The sequence below is a fragment of the Triticum urartu genome, chromosome 1A (genome assembly GCF_056163025.1).
Source record: "Triticum urartu cultivar PI428250 chromosome 1A, HENAU_Tu73, whole genome shotgun sequence".
NCBI lineage: Eukaryota > Viridiplantae > Streptophyta > Magnoliopsida > Poales > Poaceae > Triticum > Triticum urartu.
The window spans coordinates 517,741,234-517,755,573 of NC_141873.1; the positions used below are offsets into that span (position 1 = coordinate 517,741,234).

Below are 14,340 nucleotides of genomic sequence, written 5' to 3' on the forward strand. Positions count from 1 at the left end.
GAGTTGTACAATGTTTTCCCTTTCCTGAATAAAGTCACATGTTGCGTGTCTCTGGAAGAGTTGACGATGTCTTGGCGTTGTCCATGACGTTTGGGAAACACGTGCGCTTCACGTTCGTGGAAAAGAATAGCACCGTGGGACGTAACAAAAGAAACGAACAGACAAAAATAGTTGTACCGCCGTTGCCGGGGATCGAACCCGGGTCACCCGCGTGACAGGCGGGAATACTTACCACTATACTACAACGACTTGCTTGTGCTTGCATCGAACTGAAGCTAACTTGACTGTTATCAACTAGCTCCCTCAGGCCCCACCAAGCAGCTAAGCACGCTGGCTCTGTTCTTGCCTTCACTAGTAGATTCCGCCACAACAAAGTCCCCCTTGTTTTCTAGCAGCACCGTGCTCCACGTGATCTGTGCCTTCTCCTTCATGAACTCCCCCATCATCAGAGAAATCTTTCTCGTCCGCACGCCGGGGACCAGTACACCACCACCGTAATAACCCTTTTTTTTTTCAGATTTCGCAATATAATCCTACTCATGAACGCCAGGGACCGAGCACCCTGAGTTGTGGGAGCTATGGACGTCTACGCAGAGCTAAGCCAGACTCTCGGGATGTGGAGAAGAAGGTTGGACTTGGAGTTGGCCTAGAGATGCCATGCTCACTGCCACATACCAAGCGCTAGTAATCATATTATTAAGATACTGAAAATGGAGGCAGAGATTAATGATTACAGTGTTCTTGCCAGAGAGCTCCATTCTATATATGTCCTACACAGATCACATAATCTAAGCTTTTCAAGGTAGAATGGGCACTTTGTAGGCATCTGATTAGTTGGTATATACTCCTTCTATAACAAAATACTCCCTCCGTCCTGAATTACTTGTCTTGCATTTGTCTACATAGGAATGTATCTAGACACATTTTAGTGTTAAAGCTACGACAAAATTTTGAGGGCAGAGGTAATACAAGACATGTTTGAAGTTCAAAATTAAAAAACATCTTATATCTAGTTGCAGAGATCGTACCTTGGAGGAATCTTGGTATTTTGATTCACCTACAACATCCTTCACCCAATCTGCCTTAGTAAAGACAAAGCAAAGCCAATCGAGCTTGTTGAGTGTGCTAAAAATTTGTTTATACTGGGCCTCCAGCTCTTCTTTCTTTTATTCATCCTTTGCATGTTGGAACCCACAAATGATCCTCGAAGCACTGCCAAACCTAATAGCCTGAGTTTGCACCAATTCTAACTTATCGTTTTGAAGGCAGACTGTCTAGACCACTAGGGATCTCCGGAACTGATAGAAAATGACAAAAATATGCAACTCAAACACAGAAATTGCTCAAAAGATACAAGCACATATACACAACTAAAAGATTTAACATACAAATAAGTAAACGCAGCTGTAACCAGACATATATACAAATTGAGCACTAGGAAAGGTTGGATAGTCAAACACCGAAACATGACAGCCGAGCTGGAGCTATGGTAGTAACTACTCGGAAGCTATATGCAGATGTAATCAGATCTACAGATGATCGGATGGTGGTTGTATGTTAAATCATGAATATACTCATTCCACTACTCAGTATGCCTCTTGGCTATCGTCTCCTTGAGACCTTTTACGATCTTGGAGAACCAAAGCACATTCATCAGAAAGATTATGCAAGGCGCAATAAATACTAGAAAATAGCCAAAGGGGTTCATCTTCTTAATCTATCAGTGAACAAGTATAACTTGGAATTATGTGTGCAGTACCTGTGGTGTATAGTGAACTCGGTTGAATCGTAGTGTACCTGATCATAATGTACAAACATGTGATGGAACAAGTACATGAACAGAATTATCCTTGCAACCTTCATGAAGACATTTGTTTCGAGATTAGGAACCAATTGGTGGTAATAAAAATATATAATATTTGTTTTTTAGACATACACATCATAATACTAATTTAGCAAATAGATTTGAGTAAATCTAAGTGTTTGCATCACTGGTCGTGTTACGGTTGTAAATTTGATAAATTTATCTCAAGTCCCCCAGGAGTTACAAAGGCCACGTTTGCCTTACAAACAATCCAATACTTATATGACCTATCAAAACTTATGTGATGTATGCTACCAATTTGAAAAGGTGAAATTCAGAAGATCCAACGGATAAGTTATTCCCTTTGTGGTGTGCAACAACAAATTCCAGTTTCTAATGTAGGACAAAAAGACTTATGTATCAGTAATATACCCTCGAAGCCAGCCACTTGTCAGATTCAAAGTAGTCAACAGTCAACACAACTACACCGCGTTGTGAATCAGAAAATTGTAGGACTACTGCAGTCAACAATCTTGGATGCGGTTATACAAATTCAATGTTTTTCTAGACATGTATATGATGTGTCATTATAAGTGAATAGTGTCTTGTGCTTATCAGACAAGCAAGAACAATTACAAATAAATGTCATTTATAGCAACTAGTGTCGTGTGCTTACCAGCCAAGTAACAACCATTGCAACTCCGTTAACAAGTAAGCTTTGGAGTTTTTCATTCCAGCAACATCAAGGAACGTTGATGAGATCAGGAGACATAATATCAGTTTAGACGGATTGAAGTATGACAATATATAAACAACAATTGTGTAATTTGTTCACATCTCCAAGTTACCATCTTAGACCGATTCCTCGTTGTAGTCTCACTGATGAGACCCATGTATATGTATACATGTGCTTCCCCAGAAAGCATAGCGTACATTGTAGACATAAGTGACAACATGTGGTGGATAACCTAACAAGTAAACAATAGAGACAGAAAAGACAGTTTAGAAGAGTCAAACGAGAGTAGTAGGCAAGACTAGTCAGTTCAAAATGCTAAACAGGAGGTAGAGAAGGGAAGGCATGGCAAAAACATATTTACTAACATACTCCATTCCACCAAGGGCAGGGTAAAGCCAATATATCATGGCATATATGTAATGAAATACCCAATAGAGACCTGGCAAACATGAGATTCAGCTCACAACGAGGCACGGGGAAGACACATGTGCCAAAGAAAAGCTTTTTGTGCATTCTCTCAAGAAAAGTAAATGAAGTAATAGCATACAGATACCCCTAACGTAAAACTGGAGAGGCTTGAACTTCTAACCGTTACTGGTCCATCCTGCTGGTCAGAAAACAAACCCAGGAAGAACACTAGGTATACTGACATAACTGTAATGAATATTGCATGGACATTGGACATGCCCCTAGATCCCGCAAAAAAAGTGAACATGCCCCTAGAACATAAAAGAGACATAAAAATTATGCATAACAAAGGAGGGAGTTAGATATTACTCCCTCCGTCCCATAATATAAGAGCGTTTTTATATTATGGGACGGAGGGAGTAAGTTGTAAAATTAATCTGACCTGTTGTTCCATTAGATCTTTTGCATCTTGTTAAGAGAAGCATAACCTTTGAAGTTAAATGAACTGATAATGCGCGTGAAATCATAGGCCTGAGCTAGCAAACACAAATAGTGTTATGTGATAGTACATAAACTGTTACAATGATTGGAGTTCAGGTATGATAGATGTACTTAGGACTGTGATATTTGTCAACTGTGTGGCAGATTGCAAAACTACCACACGACCCCCTCCTCTCGAACGAATCACTCCCTTCGATCCTACCTCCTCTCGCGGGCTCCTCTTGATTCTGGGCTGCCAGCCTTTGATCCCACCTCCCCTCGAACAAACCAACTCTTAGTTTGCGGGGTCCACCCGATTTTTTGGGCAGTCAGCTGTTTAAAAATAGGCGAAAAAATGGAACAAATGGGGATCGAACCTACACTGTCACATATACAGAATGTAATGACATCCAGCTGTGCTAGCCACCTTTATTGATTAGGTTCAATCTACATGCTAGATGTATCTACTTGAGACGAGATTAAACAAAAAAAAGACAACCAACAGTAACTGAAAATCCAAAACACCAGCCTCATTTGGTTGGGTTTTAGGACTATGCATTCTAGTTCCATCTTTTTTTCTGCATGTTACATATCGATTCACACGGTTCACAAACCCGGAAGTCCCCTTCCTCCTTTTCAGATGCAAATTACCACGGTGTTTGCACTTAAGTTATCAGAAATGAGGGGCATATATTACCATACTATTTACATAGAAATTATCAGGGTATATTCGTAAACAACGTTTTCCCTTTGTCAAATGTTACTGTGGTGACTGTTACCGCAGTGTTTGTACTAAATTGTCAGATATGTGGTTCGTATATTACCGTGCTATTTTCACATAAATTACCGGGGTACAGTTTTCAGTAACTTTTTCCCCTTTGGACAAAGTTACCGCGATGCTTGTACATAAACTATCCACTATGCGGTTCTTATATTACCGTGTCATTTTCACATAAGTACTGGGGTATGGTTTTTCAATAACTTTTTTCCTTTGGTCAAAGTTACCGTAGAGTTTGTACATAAATAATCGGGTACGTATATTACTGTGCTATTTTCACATAAACTATGGGAATATTTTTCACCAACTTTGTTTTTCTTTGGTCAAAGTTACCATGGTGTCTGTATGTAAGTCATCGGGAATGCGGTGTTGTTTATCACATAAGTTACCGGGGGTGTATATTTTTCAACAAAATTTTTCCCTTCGATCAAAATTATCGCGGTGTTTGTAATAAGTTAACAGGTATGCAGATAATATGGTACTGTGCTATTTTCACATAAGTTACCGGGGTATATTTTTAACAACTTTTTTTTCATTTGGTCAAAGTTACCGTGTTATTTGTGTCTAAATTATCACGTCTGCAGTGAATATATTATCATGCTATTTGCACAGAAGTTATTGGAGGAGGGTATGCTTTTTCAACATTTTTACCCGAGTCAAAAGTTACCGTGTTATTTGTATATGAGTTATCAGCTTTATTGTGTGTATATTACCATGTTATTTTACACATGAGTTATTGGGGTATATTTTTCAATAAATTTTTTCTTGGTTCAAATTACCGTGGTGCTTGTATGTAATTTATCAGGTTATGGTGTGTATATTATTATGCTATTTGCAAAGAAGTTACAGAGGCATGTTTACAATAACTAATTTCCCCCGGTTCAAAAGTTACCACATTGTTTGATCATGAGTGATGTACACAAAAATTACCACGCTAATTTGGCTAAAAAGACCCGCTACTCTATTCTGCTCCCTCCCGATTAATTTTCATGAATACAAGTTCCCTGTTACCCTTGATCAGATCTTTCGCTTCAAATGGGTAAATGTTTTGTAATAGTTCTAAATAAATGTATTTTAGAATAAGCTTAATCAGCATGAACATAATTAGTGTTGCAGGACACACTCTCTATTGAAGCTCTTCCACATGAACTAAGCAAAATATACTGCTCACAGATGAGATGTAAAAGGTCAACAAAAGAGGTGCCTCATATCTCATAATTCATACTTGAATATAGGCTCTGAAAAGAAGCCCCAAAAATCCGTTCAAGGAAATTCCAAATGCTAATCACTAACACAAAAATGTGAGAATCCTCAAACCCAATGACCAACTCATGTGCCCAAAGATTATAGATCATGGTAAACCTGATCCTGACCCCAACAAAATGGGGGAAAAGGAAGCCAAAAATCTACCGATCAGTTTCTTTTGGTTATTGCTCGTCCACCTATCTGAGTATAACTTCTTGCTCGTCAGCATACTGATCCACTTGCTTCTTCTATCCTAGGTGATGTTAACAATTAAACTGAAGCAAGGCATGGGGAATTTGTTAAAAAAGACATGCAAATATTTTTGCTTCGTTTTTTCCAGCAAAGTCTGCCTAAAATGTACTTCCTCCGTCCGGAAATACTTGTCCAAGAGATAGATGTATCTAGACGTATTTTAGTTCTAGTTACATCCTTTTTATCCATTTCAAAGACAAGTATTTCCGAACGGAGGTAGTAGTAAGTACTACTTGTATACTAACCATGTCTTCATCTCAATGAACCGTCTTGCGAAAAATAGAATTGTTCATTCAATCATCATCATCACCTTGCGGGATTCATCACGAGTGGTTAGTAGGCGCTGCTGGAACCAGCCACAGAACTAGTTCAGTAAGGTAAACTGAACCAAGGAGAACACACCATATTCACAGACGAATTCAATAGCAACAGTGGAGTGACGACGTTGTGTGCAGGAGCTGGTGGCTCGGGGCGTGAGTCCGTGGAGGCCATGGAGGCTCTCGTCGGCGGAGGTCTGTGGCTGCTTCGGGTATAGGAGCGACATGCCGCTGCCGATGGCCAGCGAGTAGGGCTGCTTCTGCGGCTCTGGCGCGTGCCTGGGCCCAACGCCCGTCCGCCGCTGAAGTGCTCCTTTTTCAGAATTGGATCAGCACGTGCGTCTGCAGCAGAAGCGCTTCTGTTCATGGTCCCCTATGTTGGATTATGGATGGGCTTAGGCCTATATAAGACACTAATCCCTGGTTAATTTTGAGGCCCATGCATGAGATGGAAGGTGGTGGGAAGTTTAGTCTCACCTTGCTAGTTGAGGAGAGTTGAGACCCCTTTATAAGGGCTGCTCTACCATTTGTCATTGGGAGCTTGGGAAGAGGAGTGGTACACGCGCGCTCCTCCTCCGCCGCCGCCCGCCTCGCCGCACGCGCGCGCGCACTGCGGGAATGAGCCGAAGCTTATTTTTGCCGCTCAGGAATGAATTAATTAATCAGGGATTAATTAACGAGTCGCTAACATGTGGGCCACTGTCCAAGGCGTTGGACTGTGGGCTGACTTGCGTTGCCGGGATTCGTCGACTCCCTTGCCGGGGGCGCGACCCTTGCCGGGACCCGCATATTCGTCGACTCCCTTGCCGGGAGTGCAACCCTTGCTGGGAACAACGACTCCCTTGCCGGGAGTGGGATGACTCGGTCGGGGGCCTCGGCAAGGCCCACGACTTTCTTCCTTACGGACTATATAAGAAGGCTCTGGCCAGTGAAATAACCTAGTTCGGTTCACTCACTCCCTCTCGCGTGACCTAGCCGTCATCTACTGTTCCTCACTCCGTGCTGCCTCCGGTGATCCCATCCCGACGACCGCGTGCACGGCTGCTCGGGAGAGCAGGTGCCTCCAGAACCCTGTCGTTCGAGATCCTGCCCGAGAGAACAGCAATAAGGTTTTTGGGGAGCGTCTCGATGCGACTGCTCCCGATCCGTCCCCAACTCTGTTCGCCTCTGCTTCCACTACTTCCTCTGCAACGACACCATGGCCGACGATGCCGCCGCTAAGAAGAAGGCCACGGACGACGCCGAGGCTGCTGCTGCAGCCGCCGCGTTGGCCTGGCCAACCGGAGGGTATGATCTGTTCATCCCTCGTTTACTCGTACTTATGCTAGCCGTATATGTGCTGCTCATAGAAGGTTCGATTCTATGTTCTGTACGTGCTAGTATGCTTGGGTTTCATAGTAATTTCAAAAAATTTCCTACGCACACGCAAGATCATGTGATGCATAGCAACGAGGGGGAGAGTGTTATCTACGTACCCAACGCGGACCGACTGCGGAAGCGATGACACGACGTAGAGGAAGTAGTCGTACGTCTTCACGATCCAACCGATCAAGCACCGAAACTACGGCACTTCCGAGTTCGAGCACACGTTCAGCTCGATGACGATCCCCGGACTCCGATCCAGCAAAGTGTCGGGGAAGAGTTCCGTCAGCACGACGGCGTGGTGACGATCTTGATATACTACAGCAGCAGGGCTTCGCCTAAACTCCGCTACAGTATTATCGAGGAATATGGTGGCAGGGGGCACCGCACACGGCTAAGGAATAGATCACGTGGATCAACTTGTGTGTTTTTGGGGTGCCTCTGCCTCAGTATATAAAGGAGCCAAGGGGGAGGGGGGCGCCGGCCAGGGAGGAGGGCGCAGGAGGAGTCCTACTCCTTCCGGGAGTAGGACTCCCCCCCAATCCTATTCCAACTAGGATTCCCAAGGGGGGAAAGAGAGAGAGGGGGGCCGGCCACCTTCTCCTAGTCCTAATAGGACTAGGGGAGGGGGAAGGTGCGCAGCCACCTTGGGCTGCCCCTTTCTCCTTTCCACTAAGGCCCATGAAGGCCCATATGGCTCCCGGGGGGTTCCGATAACCTCCCGGTAACCCGGTAAAATCCCGATTTCACCCGGAACACTTCCGATGTCCAAACATAGGCTTCCAATATATCAATCTTTACATCTCGACCATTTCGAGACTCCTCGTCATGTCCGTGATCACATCCGGGACTCCGAACAACCTTCGGTACATCAAAATGCATAAACTCATAATATACCTGTCATCGTAACCTTAAGCGTGCGGACCCTACGGGTTCGAGAACAATGTAGACATGACCGAGACATGTCTCCGGTCAATAACCAATAGCGGTACCTGGATGCCCATATTGGCTCCTACATATTCTACGAAGATCTTTATCGGTCAGACCGCATAACAACATACGTTGTTCCCTTTGTCATCGGTATGTTACTTGCCCGAGATTCGATCGTCGGTATCCAATACCTAGTTCAATCTCGTTACCGGCAAGTCTCTTTACTCGTTCCGTAATACATCATCTCACAACTAACATATTAGTTGTAATGCTTGCAAGGCTTATGTGATGTGTATTACCGAGAGGGCCCAGAGATACCTCTCCGACAATCGGAGTGACAAATCCTAATCTCGAAATACGCCAACCCAACATCTACCTTTGGAGACACCTGTAATGCTCCTTTATAATCACCCAGTTACGTTGTGACGTTTGGTAGCACCCAAAGTGTTCCTCCGGTAAACGGGAGTTGCATAATCTCATAGTCATAGGAACATGTATAAGTCATGAAGAAAGCAATAGCAACATACTAAACGATCGGGTGCTAAGCTAATGGAATGGGTCATGTCAATCAGATCATTCAACTAATGATGCGACCTCGTTAATCAAATAACAACTCATTGTTCATGGTCAGGAAACATAACCATCTTTGATTAACGAGCTAGTCAAGTAGAGGCATACTAGTGACACTTTGTTTGTCTATGTATTCACACATGTATTATGTTTCCGGTTAATACAATTCTAGCATGAATAATAAACATTTATCATGATTATAAGGAAATAAATAATAACTTTATTATTGCCTCTAAGGCATATTTCCTTCAATGAGATGCATACCTTTTATGCCATGCTTACTGTTTACTCGTGGATAAGTCTAATCGGGAAAGTGCTAATATTTCCAACAATCCAAAAACCTTATTTTAGGCACTTTTCGATTCAAGGCTTTGCTGCTACTGTGAAATCGAAAATTTTTACCAGGACGCATTTTAAGCGTTGGCAGACTAGGACCACCTTGTGGCTCACAGCGATGAACATGTTCTGGGTTGGTGGTGTGTCCCTCACAGAAACGATTGCTCCTGAATAGGAGAAGGCGTTTAGGGAGGCAACCACAATCTTTCTGGGAGCAGTTCTGAGTGTGAAGACAAGTTGGTTGACGCCTATATTCATATGGGCGTTGCCAAAAACTTGTGGGATGCGCTCGAAGTCAAATTCGGCGCAACTGATGCTGGCAGTGAGTTGTATGCCATGGAGCAGTTCCATGATTACAGGATGGTTGATAACCGTTCTGTATTGGACCAGGCTCATGAGATACAGTGCATTGCTAAGGAGCTGGAGCTGCTGAAGTGTGAGTTACCGGACAAGTTTGTCGCGGGTTGCATTATTGCAAAACTCCCTCCTAGTTGGAGGAACTTTGCTACTTCTCTCAAGCACCTAAGACGTGAATTCTCTGTTGAGGATGGCATTGGTCATCTCAGTATTGAGCAGAACTCGAGAGAAAAGGACTCACACGTGAAAGGGGCAGAGGGTTCTTCTAGCGCCAATGTGGTGCAGAAGAACTTCCACAAGTTCAAGGGAAAGAACTCTGTCCAGCAGAATACTACCTTTAAGAAGAAGGGTAAGAAGAAAGACAAAAACAGAGATGGCTGCTTTACTTGTGATTCAGATGAACATTGGGCAAACAAGTGCCCAAGCAAGTACAAGAAGCCAGCACAGGACTCCAAGTCTGTGAATGTCACTCTGAGCAACAATGATGCGGCATCTGGGTATGGTAATCTGTTTACCATACTTTCAGTTTGTCAGTCCACCGATGGGTGGATTGACACTGGGCCAATATTCATGTGTGTGTTGATGTGTCTTTGTTTTCTTCCTACCAGGTCACACGAGATTATTCCGCCCTGATGAGGAATGGCTCGCATGCTTCTGTTCATGGTGTTGGCACGGTAGATCTAAAGTTTACTTTGGGAAAGATCGTGCAACTGAAGAACGTGCAACATGTCCCCGCCATAAAGAAGAATCTCGTTAGTGGCTCCATTCTATGTAAAGAAGGGTTTAAGTTAGTATTTGAGTCTAACAAAGTAGTCGTATCTCGGTATGGACTATTTGTTGGAAAAGGATATGATTGTGGTGGTTTGTTCGGCCTTTCCCTGGAGGATTTCTGTAATAAAGTCGTGAACCAAATTCATTCTAATGTGAACGAATCTGAGGTTTGGCACTCACGTCTTTGTCACATTAATTTCGGTTGTACGACGCGGCTAGCTAAGATGGATTTAATCCCGAGTTTCACTTTAGCCAAAGGCTCTAAGTGCCATGCGTGTGTGCAAGCTAAGCAACCTCGTAAGCCTCACAAGCCTGCGAAGGAGAGACACCTGGCACCTCTAGAGCTCATACATTCAGATCTCTGTGAGATGAATGGTGTGTTGACTAAAGGTGGAAAGAAATACTTCATGACTCTGACTGATGATTCCACTAGATTCTACTATGTGTATTTGTTAAATACGAAAGATGAGGCTCTACACTACTTTAAAGTCTATAAGGCTGAAGTTGAGAACCAACTTGAGAAGAAAATAAAACGAGTCCGGTCTGATCGTGGTGGAGAGTACTTTTCTAATGAGTTTGATTTATTCTGTGCGGAACATGGTATTATTCATGATAGGACACCTCCCTACTCACCCCAGTCAAACGGGGTTGCCGAACGGAAAAACCGTACTCTAACTGATTTGGTTAACACCATGTTAGATACATCGGATTTATCCAAGTCATGGTGGGGGGAGACTGTATTGACATCCTGTCATGTCCTGAATAAAGTTCTCACAAAGGATAATGAGACTACTCCCTATGAGCAATGGGAAAAGAAAAGAACTACAGTCTCTTACTTGCGCACTTGGAGCTGTTTGGCGAAAGTCAATGTGCCGATAATCAAAAAGCGCAAGTTGGGACCAAAGACCGTGGACTGTGTTTTTCTTGGCTATGCCAAGCATAGCGTTGGCTATAGATTTCTAGTGGTGAAATCTGAGGTACCTGACCAGAAGGTCGGTACAATTATAGAGTCTAGGGATGCTACATTCTTTGAGGATATTTTCCCCATGAGAGATGTGCAAGGCAATTCTAGACTGGAATCTGATGAGACTCCTGAACCTGCTATTTCGATGGAATATTATGAACATAAAAGTGATAAGAGTTCCACGGAGGATGACGAGGAAGCTCCTGTTAGGAGCAAGAGACAAAGGACTGCAAAGTCCTTTGGTGATGATTTCCTCGTGTACCTCGTGGATGATGATACTCCCAGCTCCATTTCAGAAGCTTATGCATCTTCGGGTGCTGACTACTGGAAGGATGCGGTCCGTAGTGAGATGGATTCCATCTTGGCTAACGGGACATGGGAGATCACTGATCGTCCTTATGGTTGTCGACCATTAGGATGTAAGTGGGTGTTCAAAAGGAAGCTTAGGCCTGATGGTACTGTTGAGAAGTACAAGGCTAGGCTTGTGGCCAAGGGTTATACCCAGAAAAAAGAAGAGGATTTGTTTGACACTTATTCACCTGTGGCTAGACTGACAACCATTCAAGTGTTACTCGCTTTGGCTGCCTCGCATGGTCTTCTCGTTCATCGGATGGACGTTAAGACGGCTTTCCTTAACGGAGAGCTAGACGAGGAAATTTACATGCAACAGCCGGATGTCTTTGTAGTAAATGGTCAGGAAAGAAAGGTGTGTAAGCTAGTGAAATCTTTGTATGGCCTGAAACAAGCGCCTAAGCAATGGCATGAGAAGTTCAACACTACTCTGACATCTGCTGGCTTTGTTGTGAACGAAGCTGACAAATGTGTATACTATCGCTATGCTGGGGCAAAGGAGTTATACTGTGTCTATACGTCGATGACATACTGATATTTGGGACCCACCTCAAGGTCATTGAGGAGGTCAAGTCCTTTCTATCTCACAACTTTGAGATGAAGGACCTGGGTGTGGCTGATGTTATCCTGAACATCAAGCTACTGAGAAATTCTGAGGGTGGAATTACACTTTTGCAATCCCACTATGTTGAGAAGATTTTGAGTCGTTTTGGATATTCGGACTGCAAACCTTCTGCAACACCATATGATCCTAGCGTGCGGATTCGAAAGTTCGAAGGCATGACTGTAGATCAATTGAGATATTCTCAAGTGGTTGGTTCACTAATGTACCTAGCATGTGCTACTCGTCCTGACATCTCATTTGCTGTGTGCAAACTGAGCCGGTTTGTTTCCAATCCGGGAGATGTGCACTGGCATGCTGTTGAGCGAGTGATGCGTTATTTGCAAGGTACTTCGAACTATGAAATTCACTATTTTGGGTACCCGACGGTACTTGAGGGGTATAGTGATTCGAATTGGATATCTGATGCTGATGAGATGAAAGCCACAAGTGGACATGTCTTCACACTTGGTGGTGGTGTTGTTTCCTAGAAGTCTTGCAAGCAGACGATCTTAACCAGATCGACTATGGAAGCAGAACTCACAACATTAGACACATCATGCGTCGAAGCAGAATGGCTTCGAGAGCTTTTGATGGATTTGCCGGTGGTTGATAAACCAGTGCCGGCTGTCCTTATGAACTGTGACAATCAAACAGTGATTGCCAAGGCTAAGAGTTTAAAGGACAACATGAAATCCACAAAGCACATAAGAAGAAGATTGAAATCTGTCAGAAAATCAAGAAACTCCGAAGTAATAGCGTTGGATTACATCCAGACGGCTAAGAATATGGCAGACCCTTTTACGAAAGGGCTATCACGGATTGTGATAGAAAATGCATCGAGGGAAATGGGTATGATACCCACGTAAGTTGCCATGGGGGTAACCCAACCTATGTGATCGGAGATCCCGTGAATTAGGACATGAGAAAACAATCCAGCGGTCAACTGAGGAGAGTATCCTTAATTAACCCACTCCATTGGAGATACACAATACTCTCAATTTTGTAAGGCAGGCTGACTTTTGTCTTAATGTGTTCCAAAGCTTGTGTAAGCAAGATGCTAACCTACAGAGCATTCTTTGGAGGAACACACCTATGTAAGCCCGACTGCTGGTCACAGTCTATAAGATTGGATAATCTCTATTAAGCTCAAGAAGGTACGGAGTATGACTAATAAGCTCCACCCGTGGGGTTTAGCATTCGGCAGCCATGTATCAGCTGACAATAGGCGAAACTTCTGCACGCCAAACTAACAATTCAAGGCATAGTCCATTGTTTAGTTGTGAAGAAGTCTAATCCTGATGCTCTAGGTGGAAGTTCAACTTAACAGTCTCCACTAAAAATTCTGGTATATCAAACATTGTTTGGAATAGTTGACAAACTTATGTGCCTCGAGATCTGGTGGGGGATTGTTGGATTATGGATGGGCTTAGGCCCATATAAGACACTAATCTCTGGTTAATCTTGAGGCCCATGTATGAGATGGCACGTGGTGGGAAGTTTAGTCCCACCTTGCTAGTTGAGGAGAGTTCAGACCCTTTTATAAGGGCTGCTCTACCACTTGTCATTGGGAGTTTGGGAAGAGGAGTGGTACACGCGCGCTCCTCCTCCTCCGCCGCCCGCCCGCCTCGCCACGCCTCGCGCACGCCGCTGGTTGTGGGAATGAGCCAAGCCGAAGCTTATTTTTGCCGCTCATGAATGAATTAATTAATCAGGGATTAATTAACGAGTCGCTAACATGTGGGTCACTGTCTAAGACGTTGGACTTTGGCGTTGCCGGGATTCGTCGACTCCCTTGTCGGGGGTGCGACCCTTGCCGGGACCCGCGTATTCACCGACTTCCTTGCCGGGAGTGGGCCGACTCGGTCGTGGGCCTCGGCAAGGCCCACGACTTTCTTCCTTACGGACTATATAAGAAGGCTCTGGCCAGTGAAGTAACCTAGTTCGGTTCACTCACTCCCTCTCGCGTGACCTAGCCATCATCTACTGTTCCTCACTCTGTGCTGCCTCCGGCGATCCCATCCCGACGACCGCGTCACGGCTGGTCGGGAGAGCAGGTGCCTCCGCAACCCTGTCGT

General features: G+C 44.1%; 1 non-coding gene and 1 pseudogene across 1 annotated transcript; both read right to left on the minus strand.

Annotated features, from left to right (window-relative positions):
* Positions 1-177: 177 nt before the first annotated feature.
* On the minus strand, positions 178-249 carry TRNAD-GUC (transfer RNA aspartic acid (anticodon GUC)). The gene has a single exon. It is a non-coding gene; the product is annotated as a tRNA-Asp (tRNA).
* A 1,333-nt stretch (positions 250-1,582) lies between these two features.
* LOC125533021 (uncharacterized) lies at positions 1,583-6,247 on the minus strand (annotated as a pseudogene).
* Positions 6,248-14,340: the final 8,093 nt, after the last annotated feature.